Consider the following 21,182-nt stretch of genomic DNA (forward strand, 5'->3'; position numbering starts at 1 on the left):
TCCCCCACAACAATTTCTTTTTTTAATACTTACAAATTAGAGATTATTTCTTAAAATTCTCAACAAGTGATGCTCCCTCACTCTAATGAACTATTGACATATTTTTTAAATCCCTTGCTAAAAGCTAGAATAAGCTCAATATATCTCCAACTCTGTAGCTTCAGAGGTGGTGATTGATACTTGTTGCCTGGCTTCCAAATGGAGTCAGACATTAGCTACTACTACGGACACTTTTGAGATAGTCTCTGCTCTTGATACCTAGGATAGTTATGTTCATTCTATAAGCTTACATCTGCTGCAACTATTTAGAACTATTTGTATGCTCTATTATACCCCTGAAAGGATTATTAAATGGCAGCAAAACACACAGCGGGGTGGGTGATGATGCAGACAGATCATGTTGTTCCAAATGTAGATTTATGGCAGCTAATATTCTTCATATGTTCTGCACCTGCCCTACGCTGTCTGATTTTTGGGAAAAAGTAACACAATATATTGCTCAATGCTTGGGCTCTGATCACTTGCTCACTAACAAAGAGATTATGCTAGGTTTTAAGGAGAGTGGGAATCATGCCATGAGAACCATCTAATGCATTGCATTAGTTGCTGCCTGTCTGCCAGAGTATGGATTATTCCTAACCCACCTACTTTTTTTGAATGGTTGGCTATTATGAAAGACATATCTGAGAGGGAGACGGCACTGGCAAAAACTAGAGCTATACCGTCAATGCAAAAATGTAACCGGATATGGAAATTTCTTTTGGGATCTGTGTGATCCCCCAGACATATATGCGTACAGAGTTACTTTTAACTTTTTCCTTTAGTTCGACATGATTATTTCATATATGTATACAACTATATGTTATGGTTTACTTATTTGATACTTATGTACTCTCTGTATTGAAAAAAAAGAATAAAAAAGGAAAAAGAGAGAAAAAAGCAAGAAAAAAGTGAACCAACCATGAAGGGGTCGTAGCAAAGATACCAAGAAAGTCAAGCGTGAGCTAGGAAGAAAATACACTAGACAAATGAAAGAGGAAGTGCAAGAGGATATCATATAGAAGGTTAAGACCGAAGTGCAAGAGAAATGGAAAGAAAACTTAGAGAAAATAGGCAAGACATGTACAAGAAGTACATGTAAGAAAATTACGTAATGTAGAGGCGATGCATAGACAAATACACATAATATGTCTCACCCACCCATCATCCTCTTATAATTATTTTTGTAATTTAACACCACAACTGACTTCCCCAAAATACAGTTGAATAATGGACCAGAAACAACATGGAACATATACACCCAATATCAAACAAAGAAAATAGTTAGTGGAAATAAGGAAAAGAATGTTGAATGCTAACCATACAGCCACAGAGGCCTAGGGACAGAAAATCACAAGTGGGGCACACAGTGAAAAAGATATACCAAACAACAAACACGAAGAATAGGAAAAATCAAACACTGTCAGCAAACAAATGTAAGCATGTACCACAGTGTACACAAAAACAATGGCTTGCACATGGGACTAAAACCCATTAGAACCCAGCATGGGGTTAGAAGCTCAAACAGAGCCACAGAAAACATAGGATTTGTACTCATAAGTAATAGAAAATATGATATTGGAACCCATTAGAACCCCTATGTGGTGGTTAGAAGATGAACAAAACAAATGTATACACGGAACTTGTACCCATTAGATCCCCTAAGTGGTGGTTAGAGCGTGAATAAAACAATTGAATACATGGGAATTGTACCCAGTAGAACCCCTAAGTGGCGGTTTCAGCGTGAACAAAACAATTGAATACATGGGACTCATACCCATTAGAACTCCTAAATAGAGGCTAAAACTGTAAACTTGAAACTACCCTCCTGTAAGTGAAAAGACTAACTGTGTTGGTTTGGCCTAAAACCTGCAAACAGTGAAAACTGTATTGAATTGGACTAAAACCTATTCACTGTGAGAACTATGTTAAATGGGACTAAAACTGAAAACCCATTAAAGCTGTGTTGAATTGGACTACCACACCAAACAACAATCCATTCTGGGATAAACAAGAACATGTAAATACTGTCAATATAACAACAAAACAGACATAAAGAACCAGGGGCATTGTATAATGTTATAATTATATAAGGCTTAGTGAAGACAAAATTGCCAAAGACAACAAAATACTTTGCCGGCGAGTGACCTCTCACTCGTGTCATGAAATAGTGTCATAATGCCCATTTTACAAGTTGCAAATGATTTTTGGATTCATAAAATGGGTTTAATACATATCAAAAAGTCAATTCTATTTTTGGGATGCAAATTATGTGAATTTACAAATCTGAGGGTGTCAAGTGAAAATTTGCTTTTGACATTTAACACAAAGTTAACTGTTGAAGCAAACACACAGATTGTAATATTCCTTTCATGCTGATTAACAATGGCGAATGAGAGTAGGATATTAAAAAATTAACTTACAAATGTTACATTGAGACGTCCTAATGTGTTGTAGGTGCAAACTGTCTGCAACTCATCTCCCTGTAATCAGAGAATAAAGAAATTGCTCATTACCAAATATAGGCATACATTTTGAAGAATTCAGTGTTCATGTACACTATGTTTTGCTCTTAGTTTTACAGTGAAGGAAGTTATTTAAAGTTTGGTGGCCAACTTGCCATACTGACAGGACAAAGGAGGTTATAACCGCAGCCACCCTTGCAGACGATGACTCTCAATATTGAGAGATCCCCACCTTTCAGTTGAAGATCTCTGTGACCAATGGTAGCTCCTCTGAACGTATTGTATGTTTGCTGAATGGGAAACATCCATTACAATGCAGTCATTACAACACACTACCTTTACAATGCAGTTATTACAGCACGACTGCCTCTACATCACATGCAATACAACGCAGCCAATATAACGCGTCACTACATTGCATGTCATTACAATGTATACCATTACAACGCATGCCATTACAATGCTTTATAAGGTAAGTAATGGAGATTTTTTAAGTTTTAGGATGGGTATGGTTTTGGGGTACATGGGAATAGTATTTTTACCCCTACACTATTCAAAACCTTCCCTACTGTTGCATTCACTGGAGTGGGAATAGTAATTGTTACCCCTACACTATCCAACACTTACCATACTGTTGCACTAACTGGAGCGGGAATAGTCATTTTTACCCTTACACTATCCAACACTTACCCTACAGTTGCTCTAAAAGTATTATGTCTTGTGATGGGATGCGTTGTAAATGTAGTTTGAAAAAATGCATTGTAATGGCATGCGTTGTGAATTCATGCATTCTAATGGTAGCTGCGATGTAAAAACAGTGTTTCAAAAGCATGCGTTTTAAATGTTTGCATAGGAATGTCATTTATTCTTGCTGAATAGCTGCAATATATCATGCACCTGTTCAGCAAACTTTTTGGCTTTTCAAAAACAGTTCAATACAATTTTAGTTTTTTCCAAAGCAAATTCCCTAATCAGAACTTAAATAAGTCAGACAGTCTGAGGTACTTAGGCCATCGCAGATGTCTGTTAGGCCTCTGGTCTAAACTTTCCACTGGCAGAGCCATCTGGGAAACCACCAGCTGAAACATGATGGTATTTTCAACTACAAACAGACCTTCAGTTTGGCAGAGATAGCAATAATGTGCATATGTCCATGATAACCATTCTGCCAAACTTTAAATAACCTCTAAATTATTGATCCTGTGGAGAGCTTAGTGATAATTCAAGATAATGCCTAACAGACAGAAGGGAATGGTGGGAAGGAGGTTTATGTATATACATACATAATTGGTATTACAAAGAAACAAAAAGTTCCTTACTGACACAGAAGCTTGAGGATTCAGGTCTGGAGTTTGTTAAAGATTACAGTCAAGGTGGAGAACTCCACACATCAAATCAAATCAAAAGATTCTTTATACAGTGATTGTAGGACCATAAAAGCACAGGAAAAACACTTACAACTTCATAAAATAAAAGTAACACTTTAAAAGCACAGGCCTTTCTTGTTAAGTGTCCAACTTGAGTGTGTAGTCCCTGCAGTCATAAAATTACTTTTGTAAATCTGGGATTGTGTGAAATCTATAGATGGAAGCATAGGAACGTCCAAGCTCCACCCATGAGACGCATTGCTGCGGTACATTTCTTTCGGAACTCAAGGTGGTTCAAGTCACCCCTCACATGACTTTGTAAATATCTAATAGCATTTTGCTTCATCGTAGAGCCATAAAACTGGTGCAACCATGATGCAAAATGTTAGTATATCTGGCCTTGGACATTTCGTTCTTTAAAGCAGCACCAATACCTTTAAGGAACATGAGCTGCTTTAAAAAGAAGTATCCCTGTTGGCAATGCAAACACAGGAATCATGGTTTGCTGCTCCTTGAAGGCCAACAACTCTGTGTTTGTAGCCAATCACAGGGGTTTGCAAATGGTGATCTGTCTAATCAATATTGATTCAGTGAGTCAATTTGCAACCCCTTACAACTTCAGATTTTACAACGTGACATATTAGTGGATGGACACACTGCACATTCACAGACAGGTCACAAAATGTTGGTGTACAGTTTGTATTTACGGTTTTATGGCCTGTCTCTTAATACATATGGTACATATAGTCTGTAATGTTGTATTAATTTCAGTTGTTAATACTTTGCTTGACAGACATGTGTAATTAGGAATTTATGCAGTAGAAATACTTTAGAATTAAATTCATTCAGCATATTGGATTGATTGACCAGCTTGTTAAGCATGAGTGTAATTGTGGAATGTAATACAAAATTAAACCCCAGAAGAAGTGCGTCCCATATGAACTAGTTCAGTGATAACAACAGTTCTTTCAGTCTCAGGCAATGCACTTACCATTTTGATTGGCATGATTTCAGGTATGTATCTTGCTTCTTGTAGGCTGTAGTCATAGGATATATCTCGGCTTAAGAATCCCGTCTGGGTTCCATTTCTTATAGATATGAAAGACTGTTAAGAACTTTCTCATTTGTAAAACATCTTCAAAAGATTATATTTAGGCTGGATTTAAAGGAGTTTTTCACTTAGACTTAGACAGCAAAATGGCTCCAGAAAAGAAGGTTTAATAAATAGTGCCTCTAAATGTGATAGCACAGATTTTCTATTCATGAAGTTTCTATTCTGGAATTATTTTACACCTGGTCTTGAAGAAAGTGCCAACATTTGATGAGCTCCCATGAGTTCAGATCCAATAAGCATGTCCCAAATACCATTCAGCTACATGCAATCCTTTGAGGGACACTAACATGAATAACATACCAAAAGTTCTCAGCCAATAATATTTGGAATCTGTACTTTCATGCCCAGTTATGTTTGCCCCTTGTTTGTTGATAAACTACTCTTATATGTATAAACCTAGCAGCCATACAATTGCTCGCTCCAAAAGCAAATCTAATTCTTAGGAAAGCAAATCATGAGATAGTCATCACCACACGTTAGTCAAGAAGCATTTAAGATATTTTAGGTGCATTCTTGAATGAAGAATTTCCTCTGACTGAATTTACCTGCTCAATGGAGCAAGATTTGGTTTTTCAGTGGTTCCGTTTTGTTATCATTGCCCTTACATCAGATTATTTCCTAATATTATTTATTGACTCCTTATCAATGATACAGTGACACTTTAGTGGTCTCTCTGGTACACTGGCATTGTAAACTCAAAAACTGTTCTCTGTAACATCCTATATATATAAATATATATATATATATATATATATATAAATATCACTTATGTTAGAATTTTGTAAGAGTGTTTGGGAAAGTATTGTGCACATTCTGAACATTGTGGATATCTTGTATAAAATGCTAATATTATTAATTAGATTTTTGTTTCCTCAGTTTTTTAAAATTTTGTCAGGTATTACATCCATTACCACCACTTAGAGGGGTGTTAACCGTACCTGATTGACTTATATTTACTGGAACAGGCACATATATCTACTTAAGTAAAACCCCTAAAATGACTCCTGCTCATCACTTTTTTGAAGCCTCTTAATACTATGTAACAAATGTTTCTGCAAGTAGTGACACATATTTTAGTTTTATTTTAGCTTATGTATTGGATGTATGAGTGTCTACAAATGTAATTATTACTTTCCATTGTATTTTGTAATTAGTCCATATTAATGAGATTATTTTGAATAATGTGGCACTTAAAGTTACATTTATTTGTTTCACAAATACCTTTGTTTTTCTCTTAGTAAATTTGGTATATTTTTCTGTCCTTGTCTAGTTATATAAAATTGTATAAAATATATGTAATATATCTGAACACAAAACAAATACTTCTTGAAACCAAGGAACAGTTTTATTTGATTAATCATGTGCCTCCACTACAAGGGTTCAAGTCAAGTTATATATGTGTGATAACTCCTTTTAGTGAATGTATCTAAATTTTGAGTTGTGCAGATTGTATCCCACCCGGCAATTACAAGGTATTATAAACTTTTTAAACCCCCACAGAATTTCAGCAGATCAGCCCTGCCTATGTTTCCTGGGTCAGGAATTCCTAGTAAATACCAAGAGATGGAGATTTTGGTCTGGTAATTACCCAAATCTGCATCGCATGCTTATTGTTTGAGCTTGGAATAGGCAATTATTATTGCAATTGATGCATCTCTAGCAGCAGTGCTGGATCGTATCAAGTCCCATTTTTAACACATCTGACAATTGGGTGACTGGTAAAGAAGGCCTTCCTCTTGGCCTGGACTCCAGTATCATTTGCCAAAAGTAGGTCATTTTCCCATACTGCATCTACTTTATTTAAGGGTGAGCTCATGCAGGGTCAAGACAATCAGTGTGCGGTTTTCCTCTCATGTCATATTCAACAGTTTCTAAGCAAGTTTGATGACCTTATTTGAACATTTCAATAATGAAAACTCTGAGTCCCATTGGACTGATGAACTGAAGTCTGGTAACAGAAACACAAAAAAGTGAAATCATTTTGTGTTGCATTGTGAGAATCAATTGTAAATTCTAACGATAATAAAACAATATTTACAATTTTGTATTTTTGTGTCACTGATTTCATGCTGATCAAAATCCTTAGTGATCACCCTTGGAGATGCCAACACACCACGGCTCTGCTCACCTGTACTGAACCACCTGTACTGCTGTTCCCGTCACGTGAGTATGGAGGAGGCTAGCAAACACCTGCATATCTGGAATCTCCTGGTCAGTCATCTACAACAATAATGGACACATGTCTTCAGGTAACAGTGCTGCATATCAGCATTCCTGCTTCAAGCCACTCCCAAAGCCTACCGCAGTTAAATTAGCTCATGCTGAAACAAGGGACTTCTCAGAGGGTGGTTGCTATGGGTGAAAATGTTTTGGTCAAAGAGAGAAAGGTTCACAGAACATTGTCCCCTCTGTAGAACGAGCATGATTTATATCCATAAAACTAACTTTCACTGAATGAGTGGGGATACAAATAATGAGTCAATCGAAAAGCAATAAACTCATTCCCCCAACCAAAAGATAATTCAGTGGCTGGAGCTTGACATGTACATTGATTTACACTGATGCCGAAGCTGACATTTTTCTGCCTTACGTCAGTAGGAGGGGTTTCTGTTCTCGCACCCTGAGGAAATGGACACAAAATTGGGGCACATAGTTCTCGTGGCAATATTGCAGGTATATTTTAAGCATACATCAGCCAAATATGGTTCTAAAATGCGTAGGTGTAAATACAAGGCCCCAGGGGAAGTGTAGACGCAGTTTAGTCTTCCCCTGGGGTCGTTCGCGCCGGTAGGGCCAGGCTGTGGGAAGGGGTGTGGGTATAAGAATGCAGGAGAGGAAGGAGACTTCCTCTTCCTACATTCTGACATTGTCGGGTGGAGTAATTTTTTGTAAGATGTTAGGAAGTTAGGTAGACTTTTTGGGGGGTTTCTACATGCTGCAGCTGGATGTCGACGTGGCCCACTGGTCTGTGGAGCGGTTCGGTGTTGTCCGCTTGCGGTGTTGCCGCGGCGGTTTGCGTGGGACTTTGGCCAACGTGTCGGCCGCAAAGGTAAGGGAGACCTTGAGGGTTCTGGGGCGGGCCGGAGGATTTGTTGAGGCCCAGGGTCCTTAGTGAGGCATGGGTAGGGCTCAAGCAGGTATCCCGGGCGGCCTCTGCGGCTGTATCTGCGGCTGTGATGGCATGCCTGGAGGAGCCATCACCGCAGGGCCGAGGTGCTCCTGGGAGGGGGAGGGGTGCAGGGGAAAGAGGAGCATCGCGCGGAGGCCAGCGCAAGAGCCTTCCTCCGTGCCTGGATGGGTGAGGGGGAGTGAGGAACCCCCCCCTCGCAACCAATGCTATTAGCCTAGAAAGAGGAGGCGGGGTGCAAGGGCAGGCCTGCACTCTAAGAAGGACACACTTTCCTCGGTGCCCGTGCAGGAGGGGGGCTGGGCACAGTGGGGGTAGCCCCTGCTTGTTTAAAAGAGGCTGAACATTGGGTGGACAGTGAGGGGGAGGAGGCGGCATGCGATGAGGCTGGGTTTCTGGGGGGGGGGCATGCCCATGGATCTTTTGGGGGGGCGGCGATCTCGCCTCCTGGCCCTAAAGGGGGTTGAGGAGAGGGGCATCAGGGTGTGCCTGGGGGCTGGAAGGTCTTGGGGTGGGTTGCCCCCCAGTGCAATTACTCCTTGGGGGCACATGCAGGGTGTAAGGCCTAGGGGGCATTGTCAGCTGGTGCAGGAGTCGGAGGCTCAGTAGGCAGAACTGGAAGCGCTTAGGGCAGGGGCAGTCTGGGATGAAAAGAGGGGCCCCCTATGCCCACCTTGGAAGAGGAGCAATGGGCGGAGCAGGAGGATAAGGAGAGAGTGGAGAGGGCGCAGCGGGAGCCAGTGGGGGGCAGAGTGGTGCAGCCAGTGCAGTCAGTGATGGCCAGGACGGCGGCGAGGCCCGAAAATACCAGAGCCTGCCCAGGTTGGAGCGACCTGGGGGTAGGGGGATCCCAGCTGGCGGAGGTCAGCAAAGGGGTGGCAGTTTCAGTGGGGTGCAAGACGGCCTCTGGACGCTGTTGTGAAGCATCAGGGGGGTCTGCTGCGGCCTTCCCTCCAGCATGGGCGTTGTGTGTGGTGTGGTACATGAGGTTGAGTGGAAGCCTGTGGCAGATGAGCCTGTTTTGGAGTTGGACTATGGTTCTGAGAGTGATGAGTTGGAAGACGGGGAGGTGAGGGATGACTTGGACAGGACTGGGGGTGCAGAGCAACAGTGGTCTTGGTGTTTTACAGGCCTCACAGGAGAAGACGGGCAAGGCGAAAGCATCTACCACTAAGGCCAGCAGCTCGGAAGGACGGTCGTGAGTGACGTGGATGCCTTTGTCAGGTGAGGGAGCTTGGTGGTCTGCTTGGAAAGAGGGCCCGAAGGAGGGCTGGAAGAAGGCTTGCCGGTCTGTGGGTGTGGGGGGCAGGTCTGTGCGGGACACAGGGGGAGTGGCAGCTGGTGTGTCGGGCGCCCATAGCTGCGACAGGCAAGGCGGTGGTGACGGCTGGGGTCCAGACTGACAAACCTGTAGGGAAAGAGGACAAGACTCATGGGAAGGAGGACAAGGACGGAAAGGGGGAGGACAAGCATCAGAAGAAACTGCCATGCATGGGTTTGGCCAGGCTCCTGGGGTCCCACTTATCGGATAAGTTTAAGAGTAGGATTTGGAAGCATGAATACGTAGAGATATTCAAGCTCTTGCACAGGGAAGTGCAAGCGCAGGAAGGATCTAACGAGGAGGAATGGGAGCTGACTAGGCGACCCAGGGTGCCAGTGAGCATGGAGAATTGGACGTCTGCCTTTCTCATCTACGCAAGTATATATTGCGAAAAGCACTTAGAAAGGGCTATCCCCCTGTTGAAGTACATGGATATTATAAGGAAGGCGCAGTTACAATTTGCTTGAGTTATGATGAGGAGTTCCGGGCCCGGGTTAGTGTGAACCTCGACAAACCGTGAAATTGATCAGATTGATGCAGTGGATGCCATTGACGCACTCGTTGGCGTCCAGGCACACTGCCAGTCGTTTGCTGGTCCCTTATCAGTCCTTTCTGTCGCGGCCTGCCCAGTCTAGGGCGGGGGGCTGCTACACCCGCAGGACACACCACCCAATCGGCTAAGCCGGGCACCAGCACTACCGGTGCCTGCTGGAGCAACAACAAGGGATATTGCTCACGGTACCCTTGAAGTTCAAGCATGAGTATCAGTCAGTCCGTCAAGATACTTTTATTCGATTTTTTATAAAATCATAAAAAGACAAACATTTCATACACCTTAATATACAATGATACCTTTACAAAAATAGCTTCAAATACATTGGTTTTTATAAAATTGATAAAAACATTTTCAAAAGTATTTACAAAGTTCACTCAACAAAACAATTAATGAGGGCAATTGTGCAAAAAGGCAAGGTGCGGGGCAAAATGTCATTGTGGGCCTCGGGAGGTGAATGCTAGTTAATGTATCATGGCTCAATTTGATACGTGAAGCTGCTGCCAAGTAATTTCCCATGCAAAACATGGTACGAATGTTAGTCATGGACAGAAGATAGAGAAGTGCCGGTCTAACTTGTGTGAAGCCAGCCTCCCTCAGCATTGGTAACAAATATTTATTACGGGGAACTGAAAATAATGAGCAGAACATAACAAAATGCATAGTGTCCTGGGTTGAAAAATTGTCACAGGAACGGGGGGGGCTGATTCTGGTCTTGCCCAGGATTGATAATTACCCAAATGATAACAAATCAAATTAAATCTGAATTTGGTCAAAAGAAATCTGTGGAAAGGTCTAGTGACAATGCTGAGGTAAGGTTCCATAGAAATGGAGTTAGTTGAGATGTAATGAGACCTCACCCTCGGCTTCTGCAGTTTTTTTTCCTCACGAACTAGTCTGGCCAGGGTCAGAAACTGCCTCTTAACTAGAGCTACATCCATGTTGCTAATGCGTGAGGGTAATTCAAAAAGTTCCAAGCTCCCTATTTGCTCAAAGGATTTCCTCAGGTAATCAGCCAGGGGATCTTTTTATACTGATCTAAGGACATGACATCCTCCATGATTAAATGATTCAGAGATAACTCCTTGTTGAGCCATGTCCTTAGCCAAAAGATCAACGGGGCCAAACTAAGCCTGTCTGTGATATAGTCCAAGCCCACCTCCGCATGAATGGAATATGTTGAGGTAGAAGTAGGGACTGTCAGTAGTGAACGTAAAAACCTATTTTCTGCCCTCTGTATGGACTCTAGCTGAACATATCCCCAAATTGGAGCACCATACATAGCAACAGGGATGCATTTAGTGCTATAGACCTTCAGAAGGGCCTCCATTGGCCTAGCCCCCAATCTTTTTAAGAAGGCCATAAGGGCCCCCGCTGACCTGGCCACTGATAGGCTTTTTACCCTCACCTAGGGGCCCCACAAACCCCTTTCGTCAAAGAGCACCCCCAGGTAGGGGAAGGTTGCCGTTCTAGAGACTACTTGACCCTTACACCTAAATGTTTTTGGCTTCCCTTTTCGTCTATGGGCTCCGATCACCATTGTGTGGGATTTGCCAGCATTAACCTTCATGTCCAAATCGTCCATGAAGGCGCCAAATGCATGCAACAAATTCTGCAGTCCATTGCCAGTGCGGGCAATGAGGAATGCGTCGTCCGCGTATAGGAGAGCAGGAATCTTAGCGTCTCCTACACGTGGGACATCCCTCTCTGTCTCCTCAAGGTGGCTCCCCAATCCGTTAATGTATATAATAAACAGTAAGGGGGCCAGTATGCAACCCTGCCGTACCCCACGCATGGACTTGAACGGGGGACTGCATCTTCCCTCCCTGGTAACCCTGACCATAGCGGAGAGGTCCTGGTGAAGGGAGGCCATGAACCTAACCAGGACCCCATCTATCCCAATCCTCAATAGGGTGGCCCACAACTTTGACCTGTTCACCAGGTCGAAGGCCGAGGAGAGGTCCATAAACGCTTGGCCACCTTGTACTTGGCGATCAAGAGGTGCAAATTTGAGCACTGCTCCATTGTCCCCCTCTTCTCCCTAAACCCATATTGGATGTTAGCCAGCCCACCACAGTTCTCCATACTCTCCCTCAGCTTGGTTAACAGGACTCTGCCTAGGATCTTAATGGCAGAGTCCAAGAGGGATATAGGCCTATAACACCCAGGATCATCGCGGTGGCCTTTCCTAAAGATTGCGACTATGATGGAAGTTGCCCATGAGGTTGGAAGGGAGTTACCGGTAGCTGCATTGAATACATTTGTCAGGACTTCCGTCCATAGGCCTGGGGAGTGTTTATAAAAGTTGGCCGGCACCCCATCAGGGCCTGGTGCTTTATTCTTTGTGGTTTCGTGAATGGTTTTTTCCACCTCTCCCTTATTGAAAATCACTGGGGTCGTCTCGCGGGCTGCAGGCAAGCTTAAAGTGCAGTCCGCGTGCGCTCCCTCATATACAGCGCTGAAGTGGGTAATCCATTTTTCATCCGAGATCACACAGTCCATGTCTGAATTGGTTGAATCGGAGAAAAAGGGCTGGTTTATTATGGACCAAAACTGACTACTGTCCCTCAGGACATCCATACTAAGCAGGTTCTCCCAAGCTGTCTTCTTAATTTCCTCTCTCCTTGTTTTGAGGGTTAGCTTGTATAGCTTCCTCTGAGAGGCAATGTTCTTTTTGTTCCTCGGTATGTGCTTGAGTGCCAGCATCAAGGATTTGTGTGCTTTGGAACAATTTGAGTCAAACCAACGGCAGTGCTTGGGGGCACCTGCCCTCGTGCTGGCCATAAGGTCAAGCGAGATTTGGCTACAAATTGCTTCAAAAGCCCCCGTTATTTCCTGGGCCGGAACCATGGTGTTTTGACACACCTCTAGGTGTCCTTTAATTTTGGGTAGAATGTCTACATAAAAAGTATCGGGCATCACCCTTGACCACTTTAGCCTTCTCCCCTGGTCCACTGGGCGTAATAAGGGCCGTGCCTCTGGTGAACGGGGCTTAGGCCCCATGTACTTCTCCCAAGCCACCTCCAATACTACAGGGTTAAGGTCGCTCTGGGCAGAGACCATTGTATAGTACGAAATTACCCTATTCAGAATCCCTGGGGGTCGTAAAAATATAATCAATGATGGACCCCGGAAATGATCCTTTGTAGGTATGGGATCTGTGTTTCCCTTCAGGGGAGTTAGGTTCGTAAAAGTTATGGAAGGCCAACAGGTCTTCTATCTCTTCTCCAGCCGGGGAATGTTCAAAGTGTGGACCCACTAGCTCTGCTTGCCCCTCATTATAACGTATGCCGCAAAGATCTTTGCACAGGTGAATATTAAAATCCCCCAATAGGATAAATTCATGATTAAGACGTGTATTTTGGCTGACTGAGGATAAAAAGGAGTCTAATGTAGCTATGCTATTATTTCCAGAATCCTTGTTCCTTGAATTATAAAAATGTATATAAAAAGTGCTCTTGGTAGGGGAGGCAAAACTAGTGAAACCATGCAACCAAAATCTGTCTGCAGTGTCCCATGTCTCTTGGAGGGCAATAACTTCATACTTAGAGACGAGACGCACCCAATCCTCATCCTTAACTTTGGTTTTGATCCCTGCCACATACCAACTAAGAAGTTTACATGCTGTGGCCTCCCGATCAAGGGGTCCAGTTAGTGGGGTCTGTTCGTGGGCTAATGGTCAATCAATGCCCTCCATGCCCTCCTCACATGATAGGAGTGCAAAATGATTACTAGTGACTAACCCACTACCCGCTGCTACACCGCCCGCTGCCTGGGTGTGGGTTGGCGATGAGACGACCTCTGCCCTCTGGACACAGGATTGAGGAGGACCCAGAATACTGCCCCCCCTCGGTGGTTGGTTCAGTGATGGACCCATGATGGGATGGCGATGACTGAGGTAAACTCGCTCTAGGGGGGGTAGAAGAAACCCAAGGGGACAGGTCTCTCGTGATCCTTTGCTGTTATGGCTGAACCGTCCCAAAAAAGTTTCTCTGCCACATTGGCCCTGTTGAAATTTATGATCACACAGTCCTCCTGAGTAGTCTTTGGTTGTTTTCTGACCCAACCCACCCTCCTTGCAAAGATAAGTGAGCCTGAAATGTCCTTCCCACTGCATCAGTAAGCACACCAAGTCTTTGTTTTAGATAGTAGGGCGGTGGTGGATTTCCTCTCACCCTCATTGAGCGGTGGCACCCCTATAAACACTGCGACCAGTGGAGCAGCTGCCGGTGGCAAGCTTAAGTTGTACTTGCTTGGTAGTGGTTTCCTGCTGTGTGGCGTGGTAGAATGCAACAAAGGGGGAGGGGAGGATGCAGTACTTTCCAGGCGTAAGGAGGGAGCACCCGAAGGGTACTGCCCACCAGGGACTGTGCCCTCGCCCCTCTGAAGAGCTTAAACTTGGCCCTTCTGTCTTGCCAAGGCTGTGTCTCACTGGGCATTTCTTAATCATCTCAACAAGTGAAGAATAAGAGTTAATTAATTTGTCCAACAGTGAGCATTTCTTGAGGAGACCGGACAAACATGTGTTCAGTGTGTCAACAATGTCCTTTGCTATCCCAACTAGCATTGGCTCAATTCTGGCCACGAAGAGGGCCTCCAGTTGGTCACCAAGGGGGTCAGGGAGTGCGATAAATTCGCTTACATTGTTGTTTTTTTCCCCCTAGCCCGCTTCGGAGGTTGGGCGGCCGGCTGGGGACGCTGCGCTGGGTCATCAGCAGAATAACTGAGGGTGATCAAAGGGGCTGCGTGGGTGGGGTTAGTTAAGATGGTCACCACGGGTTCCAGGGGTATGGAGGGTGCATCGCACGATAGACCCTGGGTGCTTGTGCATATAGCCTCAATGGAGGGAGGCTCTACCAAGCAAGGGGCTGACAGACCCAGTTCTTGTTCAGCATTCTCAATTTCTTTGCTAAGAACCCCCACCGCAGATGATAAATAAGACAATATAGACTTTGAATGTCTAGGCATTTTGGCATTTTCCCCTCCTCCTCGTAGTTAATTGCTTTCTTGCGCTTACCCATGTGTGATGGTTGTTAGAGGGTGGGCCCCGCCCCGCCTCCTTCTGCCTCGGACTGCCAAAGACTGCCCCGCCCTTGTCCCGGGCTTCTCCCGGGCAACTCCCGCGCGCGACTCGCGGGGCGAGAGGTGTTCCGCTGATTTCAAGCGCCTCCGGACGCGTCAGCAGCGTCACAGGCTAGCCGGAGCAGCTGGGAGTTGTGATTCTCCCGCTGCTGGTGGGTCCAGTTCAAGCATGAGTGCTACAAATGTGGAGGCCGGCATGCGGTCACTCAATGTTTCACCTTGGTCACGCCTTCGAAGCAGTGGCGAAACACAAATGCGAAGGGTAGGGGGCAGCCGGGACAGAAGGGCGCCTACTCCGGTTCAGGTGGAAGTGATGGCTTCGTGGCTCTCGTGTTACCCAGACAGGGAGGCGGCTTTGAAGTTGCAATGGGGTTTCACAGAGGGCTTTCATCTGGGCTACCAGGAACCGAGGGTTCGGAGATGGGCAGACAATCTTAAATCAGCTAAAGAATTGCCCGGGGTGGTGGCTGCAAAATTGCAGATGGAAGTGTTGGAAGGCAGGGTGGTGAGCCGTTTGCAGACTGGTCCCTTGGGCATTTGATCGTTTCCCCATTGGGAGTCGTGCCAAAGAAGGAGGAGGGTGAGTTTTGCATGATACATCACTTCGCCTGGCTGGAAGGACAGTCCGTGAACGATTTCATTGCACAGGTAGACTCACAGGTACTCTATGCATCAGTGGATGATACAATTCGCCTTGTGCGGGGGTGTGGGCCATCGGAGGAACTAGCAAAGTGTGATATCAAATCTTCTTTCCGCCTCCTACCAATTCATCAGGTGGATTTTGCTCTGCTGGGGATGCAGTTTGCAGGGGCCGTCTACGTGGACAAGTTCTTGCCCATGGGGTGTGCCATTTCCTGTGCGCTTTTCGAGATTTTTAGCACATTTTTGCAATGGGCTTTTACAAAGATTAGCAGGCATCATGATGTGACTCACTATCTTGGGAAAGATCTCACAGGGCACTGTGGCAGGGCCCTGTCACAGTTTCAGGAGATGGCGCAGCACTTTGGAGTCTCTTTGACGCTGGAAAAAACAGCTGGGCCCAACTGCTGCTTGACTTTCTTGGGACCTGAGCTGGATTCCATTCACTGGATGACTCGCCTCCCGCTGACAAAGGTGGAGGAGATACAAGCGTGTTTGCTGTGGGTGATTGGTGAGAAGAGGATTGCTTTGAGGGCAGTGCAGCAATTATTGGGTGTCCTGAACTTCGCATGTAGGGTGTTGAGGGCTGGACGGACGTTCTGCAGGTGGCTCGGCATGTCGGGGGCAGTCTTACCACATCCCAGGGTCCGGATTTCCATGGGAGAGTGGGCTGACTTACAGACAAGGCTGACGTTACTCACTGTTTTCAACGGGGTGTCACTCGACTATGTGGAGGAAAGGATGTTCTGGCAGATCCAAATTTACTCTGACGCAGCCGGAGCAGCCAGTTTAGGCATCTTTTGGGATGGCAGATGTTGTGCTGAGGAGTGGCCGTCCATTTGGTGAAGCAGGAAGGAGCATTGCGTTTCTGGATTTTTTTCCATTTGTTGGTGGCTTTGGAAGTGGGGAGATCGGAGTTTCAGAGCAGGTCAGTGCTTTTCCATGTGGACAATATGACTGTGGTCGAGTTGATCTACCGGCAGAGGGCGAGAGATTTGAGAGTGTCGCGTTTGTTGAGGAGTTTCATGCTGCAATGTCTGAGGTTGAATGTGGTTTTTTGAGCCAAGCATGTCCCTGGAGTGAATAATGACATTGCGGATGCTCTGTCTCGTTCGCAGTGGCAGCGGTTCTGGAGATTGGCACATGGAGCAGATCAGTGCAAGACCAAACTGCCGCCCGGTGTCTGGGCCTTGGGGGAGTGAGGGTGTTAGGCCTGGTGGAGAAATCTGTGGCAGACTCAACGAGGCGGACCAAAAGGCTGGGATGGGCTAAGTTCTGCTCCTTTATGGGATGGCAGCAAGAAGATGCAACATGTGGAGATCGTGCAGTAGTGAAGCAAGGGGTGTTACAGTTTGCATAACATTGTATGGACGAGGAGTTGTCGTCTGCGACCATTGCGGGGAAATTGGCGGCGTTGTCATTCTATGGGACTTTGTTTATTGGTTTTGACCCTACCAAAGATGTGGTAATAGGTAGGATGCTCAGGGGTTGGGGTAGGGAGTAGAGGGGGAAGAAATGTTGAGGGAAGCTGTTACTGTTGATTTGTTGGTTAAGTTGGTTGAGGTCTTACCGTTATGTTGTTATGACAGTTTTGAGGATTGTATTTTCTGCTTGTGCATGGTGTGGATGTTTTTTGGAGCTTTCAGGGTCTCTGAATTGCTGGTGACAAGGGCCATAGGCGGCAGGAGGTATGAAGAAATCAGGTTGGATGCGGGTCATCGGGGGATTTGGTTGGGTTAGTCTAAAACGGATTAGTTGGGGATGGGAAAGTATGTCAGGCTGGTTGGGAGGAAGTGTGTCTGGTGGATGAGTGGAGGGCATTTCTGGGTTCCTCGGTGGCAACGGAGGGTGAGATCTTTTGTCATGCGCCTGGGGCTAGAGTCACGGCGGCACAGTTGCTGGCAGTCTTGCGCATGGCATTGAACAGGTTGGGGCTGAACCTGGCGGGATTTTGAATGCATTCTTTCCGCATTGGGGTGGTGACGGCAGCTGCACGGGTGGGTTGGTCATGGGACAGGATCCGGCAGATTGGCAGGTGGAAGTCTCGGTCTTGTGAGCGTTAACTCCGGAAGTAGGGTCCTGGTCCGGGTTATGGGGTAATGTGGGACCGTGTGGTGTTGGGGGAGCTGTGTTTCAGGATGTGTACTAATTTATTTTTCTTCTCTTAGGTTGCGTGGATGGCCCGGGGGTCAAGACGGTCAGATGGATTGTGAGGCATTCATTTGTGCGCTGGGTCTCCAAATATGCAGAGCAACAGGTGTACGGCCGTAACCTGGGACTCGGAGTACAACAACATAAGGTGCATTGGTGGGGCAAAGGGTTGATGAGATAAGGGGCACAATTGCCCTGGCTCGTGAAGATGGTCCCACAGAAATGATGCCTGGATCTCTTGATTATCCATTTGGGGGAAAATGACAATTCAGTAGTTGGGGTTGGCGCTCTTACAGCTAATGCAAAGAGACTTGGAAGTGATGAAGCAGAAATTATCTGGGACTTGTATTGCATGGACTGAATTTGTCCCCAAAAGGATTTGGAAGGCGGTGATCAAGCAGTTGAGAAAGCTCGAAGGAAGTTAAACAGAGCTATTAGGGTTTTTTGCGAGGATAGAGACATTAAGGTGATATCGCACTCTGGACTATGACTGGAGAAGAGACAGCTTTTTAGGGATGCGTGGGCATATTTCAACACTTGGGAGTGCCTTTTATATGATGAAAGTGAAAGGTGTGGTGAATGAGCTGTGGAATGAGGCAATGTGGTGTCATAGGAATACTTGAAGGAATGGAGGCAAAAGATGCACAGTAGGTTCCCGGGGGGGGGAAGGTAACTACCTTAAAGGGGGTTCCTTGGTTGGCGGTACTTGAGAGGGGTGGGGGAGTCACTAGCAGGCGCACCCACCTCTCATGGGGGGGAGGAGTGAATGATGGGGGGGGACTGGAGGCATGAGAGTAATGCCAGGATGCTAAGAGAGATCGGAAGAAAGGGATAAAGAACGGAATGGGTCATCGAGTGGAATGGCAAGTGAGTCCGGAGTGTATGAAGGTTGAGTTGATGTTCGGGGGAGTTGTTGTTAATTATTGTATTTTGGTTGTTTATTTTTATGCTGCCTGGTCCTAATAAATGGCCTTTTACGCTTTAACCCCTTGCATGCTGATGACGGCCCCCATCCGTCATGCACTACGGCGCTCGTGTGCTGATGACGGCTGGGGTCCGTCATAAACCCACCCACTCGCGATTTTGCCGCACATGCGCAGAATCTTGGCAGCAGGCAAGGGGAAAAACATCAGTGTGGCCTGATTATTGCGCGATCTCAGTGTATGGTATAAAGAACTATTAATTGAAAAGAACAGAGAAACAGGCATCATCTGAGAATATATTCCTGATAAACACAAGTTGAAGAACATAAATGCAGCACACAGAAAGGGCTTTGCTCTCTTTCACTTGTTTCTCTGTGAGATATTGCTGAGAGGAGAGAAAGAGACTAAGGGGCTTATTTATGGGCTTTTGGCATAGGGTTGCCTTACGCCAAAGTGACAGGGCAGGAATGCAGCATATTTAAGCAGAATGCTGTGGTAAAACTTGTTCGGAAAATATTTGCACATCCACAAAAGTGAAGGATTTGCATTTTAATGTAACCATGAAAACTTCAAACTGTGATTACAAATATTAAGTCAAGTCAAGAAAGACCCAGCGGAGTAAACATCTCCTGTCCATATAGCCAGGACATCACGGCGATATGGATTAGAAAGCAGAATCTTTACTGCATGCATTACACTAGGGATATTACCACCATTATCACACACAGTATAATTTGAATCAAGTCTCAAAAAAGACGCACAGATTTTGTAATACAGGATAGAGATATGTATGAAAATGCTTGATCTTTGGAGCAATACTCCAACATGAACTACATTTCCCATCAAACCTGAAAACAAACACACACACATCCATCTGACTTTGTTGTGACATAGGCACATTTCATGATGCCCCATGTAACACAGGAGAATCTTCTTTACAGATTTGCACCCTACACAACCATTAATATGCAGGGTTGAGAGGACGCTTGTAGGTCAATAAGCCTATTGGCCATATGGTCTATGTAGGATGCATGACGAAGTAATCCTCTTTGATGGGGGAACTCTATTCCTGTTTTCATAATGAGTACAGTTTTTTCCTTTGTAGAGTGTGGCTTCAGGGCCCTCCCACCTGTAGGACCCTTTGGGTTTTAAGCATTCACCATCCAGGGTTTAGTTTTGCTTTTGTTTTGTCTGCATGTTTTATACACATAGGTGCACTTTACACGTGGTTGTATGTACCTAATGATCTCATCTTATCACTAAGGCAGTGTGTGTCTGCTTTTCAACATGATATAAGATTAAAAGGAAAGTGTTTGTTCATGTAAAAATGACTTATGAACAGTAACCCATGTCTCTCTACCTATCTTCACAGATTTAAGGATGAGCAAAGTTCCCCATATATGGTTGGCATAGGCATGCAGAATTTATCACAGGTGCACAAACCATGGAGCCACACACAAAGGTTTCCATTAGGAAGTAGGGCTGAACACCACCCCCCGCATGTCAGTGGCAATCCGCTCTACATCCTACCCCACCCGCCACCCATTTTCCCCGCCATATTAGTATGGTGGGGGACCTCAGCAGACGTAAAGACCGCCCAACGCTTATCCGCCCGGCCGACTCGTTGACCGGGCGAAAAATAATTTAATATGGTGGCGGTGTCTGCTAGACACCGCCATCCATATTAGTATGCAGGCGGAGCGCAGCCTTTCCACACAGTGCATTTGTACGATTGCGGCAGGTGCTGCTCAATGCACCACCCGTAGTAATGTTAAAAATGCGTGATGCGCCCACCAGTGTGGCGTGCATCCTAATCTCACCCACGGGAACGCCCACATATGACAGGCAGTCCCGTTTTCCGTCAGAATGGCGGGCAGACAAAGTCCGCCCGCCATCTTAATGATGCCCACAGTGTCCAGTTGTTCAAAGTAGTTGTTAGAGATCTTAGTCAATGGCGCTGTAGAAATCCAGCCAATATTTTTGTAGGCAATGTTTATTTGATGAAACGTGTCGACCCTTTTTGTACATGTATACTCTTAGGACATCCTGTGTTGGTTATAACCTTGCAAGCATACCCTAAATAAAGAAGTACACAAACAATATATGGATCAGCTTTAGGCAATTTTAATATAAGATTCTATGTCATTGTCAAATAAACAGAGCTCTACTAATCTACATCTTTGAGCCCACCTAAACACTGTAGGGTAGTGGGTGAGGAACCAAGTATGGAGCATACCACCAGTGGTAGTGGTGGGTGAGGGTCCTTTGATAAAAACAATTAGGTTCCGTCTTCTCCCCATGGAAGAAAACATTCAGAGAGGCACATAACAAGACTTCTTTCACTTTATCTGAACTTTATTTGATTTTTAAACCTGAGGCCAATCTTTATCTTTGCTTCTAG

General features: G+C 45.2%; 1 pseudogene; it reads right to left on the minus strand.

Annotated features, from left to right (window-relative positions):
• The window catches only part of LOC144806959 (putative DBH-like monooxygenase protein 2), a 328,657-nt pseudogene that overhangs the window by 73,342 nt on the left and 234,133 nt on the right, over positions 1 to 21,182 (minus strand).

The sequence above is a fragment of the Lissotriton helveticus genome, unplaced genomic scaffold (assembly GCF_964261635.1).
Source record: "Lissotriton helveticus unplaced genomic scaffold, aLisHel1.1 SCAFFOLD_513, whole genome shotgun sequence".
NCBI lineage: Eukaryota > Metazoa > Chordata > Amphibia > Caudata > Salamandridae > Lissotriton > Lissotriton helveticus.